We start from the raw sequence: 4,066 nt of genomic DNA on the forward strand, positions 1-4,066 counted from the left end.
GAAATCTACAGATAACATAGATAAAACATAATTAGCAATATTACAGACTTCAATAATGCAAACATCAGACTTGAACTAAAGATATGAAGAGATAATTTCATAGCCAATTTGTGTTTAAACACACATGGTACATTTACAAAAACTATGTATCATGCTACAAAGACCTCAAAACTCAAAAGAAAATATCACACAGGCCATATTGTAACACAATTTAAAATTCCAAAAACAAAAAATTGATATCCCCCCATCAAAGAATCTATGAACATTAAAATGTGAAAATCCTCTTTTAAACCTAAATAGAACACTAACCACAAAAGAAGTACCAAAGGTAATCAAAAGTCTCCTCCCTGGAATTGCATCAGGTCCACATGATTTTACATGTGAATTCTGACAAACCTTCAATATTGTAATTCCCATGTTATAGAAACAAGTCCAGATCACCAAGAAAGTTGAAAAGCTTTTTAATTAATATTATGAGGCTAGCATAATACTGATATTAAAACCAGAAAAAGAATATACAAGAAAAATTTCTATTCATGTCCTTTGCCCAGTTTTTGTTTCAAAAGAAGATATAAAAATGGCTTACAAACATATGAAAAAATGTTCAACATCTCTAATCATCAGGGAAATGCAAATCAAAACCACAATGAGATACCACTTAACCCCAGTGAGAATGGCCTTTATCAAAAAGTCCCAAAACAATACATGTTGGCATGGATGCGGAGAGACAGGAACACTCACACACTGCTGGAGGGACTGTAAACTAGTACAACTCCTATGGAAAACAATATGGAGATACCTTAAACAGATTCAAGTAGACCTACCATTCGATCCAGCAATCCCATTATTGGGCATCTACCCAGAAGAACAAAAGTCATTCTATAAAAAGACATCTGCATCCGAATGTTTATAGCGGCACAATTCACAATTGCAAAGATGTGGAAACAACCCAAATGCCCATCAATTCACGAATGGATTAGTAAATTGTGGTATATGTATACCATAGAGTATTATCCAGCTACAAGAAATAACGGTGATACGACATCTCTTTGGTTCTCCTGGAAAGAGTTGGAACCCATTATATTAAGTGAAGTATCCCAAGAATGGAAAAACAAGCATCACATGTACTCACCAGAAAATTGGTTTCCCTGATCATCACCTAAATGCACATTGGGGAATGATACCAACTGGATATCAGACTGAGGCGGGGGGTGGGGGGAGAGGATGGGTGTATACCTACATGATGAGTGCGTTGCACACCATCTGGGGAACGGCCATGTTTGAAGGTGCTGACTCGGGGAGGTGGGGGTGGGGGGGAGGGGGAGGGGATGGAGGTATGACTACATGGTGAGTGCCAGGCGCACTGTCTGGAGAATGGACACGCTTGAGGCTCTGACTCAGGGGGATGGACGGGACATGGGCAATATATATAACCTGAGCTTTTATACCCCCATAATAAGCTGAAATTAAAAAAAAAAAAAAAGAGAAGAGGGGACATTTGAAAAAAAAAATAAAAGAATATACAAGAAAAAAACATAGGCCAATTTCATATATATGCAGAATATTTATATAGCATAATATTTAAATAATAGAAAAATATGATTTATTCTAGGAATTTAATGTTAGGTCACATTTAAAAATCTATTATATACTGAGTTATATTAGCAGATCAAAGACAAAATCCATAAAAACAGTTCAATATATGATGGAAAATTAGGTGATAAAAGTTAATACTCTTTTCTTTAAAAAACAAAAACTCAGCAAGCTAGAACAGAAGAAAACATCAAAACCAAAGCAAACGTTATATTAATGGTGAAAATTAGATCCTTTCCCATTCAAGTCAGGTACAATTCAAGCATATCAGCTACCACTGCTACTATTTAAAATTGCAGCAGTGGCAGCCAATTTAGTAAGAAAAGAAAAAGAGAAAAATCTCTATAGGTAATATAATTGTATAACATGAAAAACCAAGAGAATCAACCGATAACAAGGTAATTGGACATAAGATTAATACACAAAAATCTACAGCTCTACTATAAACCAATAATAACCAATTGGGGGTGGTGAGGGAAGAAGTATCCCCTTTACAATAATAACAAAAACTATATTATCACTATATAAACAAGGAATACATAATACCTACCTACATAAAAAAACCTATAAAAATTTAGTATGTCCACTGCATAAAAGCAGGCCTCAAAATATCTCCCTAAGTTAATTTACAAATTCAAAGAAATCTCATTTAAAACCCCCAAAAGGTTTTCATGGAATAGGACACACTGATTCTAAAATTTATCTGGATAAGAAAATGTCCAAGAATAGACAACTTTGGCCAGGCACAGTGGCTCACGCCTGTAATCCTAGCACTCTGGGAGGCCGAGGCAGGTGGATCGCTTGAGGTCAGGAGTTCGAGCCCAGCCTGAGCAAGAGCGAGACCTCATCTCTACTAAAAATAGAAAGAAATTATCTGGCCAACTAAAATCATATATAGAAAAAAATTAGCCGCGCATGGTGGCGCATGCCTGTAGTCCCAGCTGCTCGGGAGGCTGAGGCAGTAGGATCGCTTAAGCCCAGGAGTTTGAGGTTGCTGTGAGCTAGGCTGACGCCACGGCACTCACTCTAGCCTGGGCAACAAAGCAAAACTCTGTCTCAAAAAAAAAAAAAAAGAATAGACAACTTTGCTTTTAATAATTAAAACAATATAGCATTAAAGCAGAAATAGACAAACGGATAAATGGTACAAAAAGAAAAAAACCCTGAACATACCTATATGTGTAACAGGGATTTAGTATATGATTTTTTAAATGTGGTATATTGAATCATTAGGGAAAAAGATGAAGTATGCATTAAATAATTTTGACAACAATTGACTATCAATGTGGAAGAAACACAAAAATAAATTTCTGATGGATTAACTATTTAAAGTAAAAAGGAAAAGCTATGTAAAAGTTAGAAGAAAATCTAGAATATGACTATAATTTTAAATCCCTTTTAAAAAATATTTTTGATAAATTATAAAATGTGGAAAGTAAAATATTAATAAATTTGAAAACACCAGAAATTAGAATGTCTATACCACAAAAAAATAATTGAGTTTAAAAGGAGAAAAATTATAGAAACTATTTGCAGTGTTTGTAAGATTAATATCCAGAATATACTAAGCATTTCTACAGATAAATAAAAAGAACAACCTGATACAAAATGACAAATGAACAACTCATAGTAATAGAAAAACAAATGAACAATAAACATATAAAAATGCATTCAATTTCACTAGCTGTCAGTAAAATGGAAATTAAATCATAGTGAGAAACCACTCAAGGCTCATTTGATTAGCAAAATTTGGAAAGTTTTGTATCAAATGTTCACAAGCATGGGGCAAAACTCTCATCACTCTAGTGAGAGTATAGACTTCTGAGGAGGGAAATTTGCAAAATGTATTGAAATTTGAGATGTGTTTAGCTCTTGATCCAGCAATTTCATTACTCTGCATGTATACCAGAGAGGCACTGACACATGTCCACAGAAGGCAGGAACAGAATAATGCCCAGAGCACTGTTTACGACAGAGAAAACACTGGAAAATCGCCTCTTGCCTCCCCTAACTAATGGAACCAACGGAGGAAATAGTTAAATAAATAAATGTAGCTTTATTAAAAAATACAAAGTTAAAATAAATCAATATGCAGAACATATATATTAATACCATATTTGTAAAAGCAAAAATGGAATATTTCTGTATGTCTATATATTACACATGTAAATGTAATTTTTAAGGGCCTTAAAGAAGACACCAAACTGGTAACAGTGATGATTCTGGGGAGATGATTAAGAGCGACTTTAGCTCACCTGCTTGAATACACTACAATGAGAATATATTCATCCAGTCCTTGTGTAATTTTTTCTAAAAAACTTTTTAAGAAAAAACAACTAAATTGTTTTTTTCTCAAAACCTAATTTGACCCAAACATGTCAACATTCTACTATTTTTTATATTTTACTCAGAAAGATTCTAGAATCATAGACTGGGAAGAAGAAGGAGAAGGAGAAGAAAGTATTCAGGTGGG

The sequence above is a fragment of the Lemur catta genome, chromosome 1, assembly GCF_020740605.2.
Source record: "Lemur catta isolate mLemCat1 chromosome 1, mLemCat1.pri, whole genome shotgun sequence".
Taxonomy (NCBI): Eukaryota; Metazoa; Chordata; class Mammalia; order Primates; family Lemuridae; genus Lemur; species Lemur catta.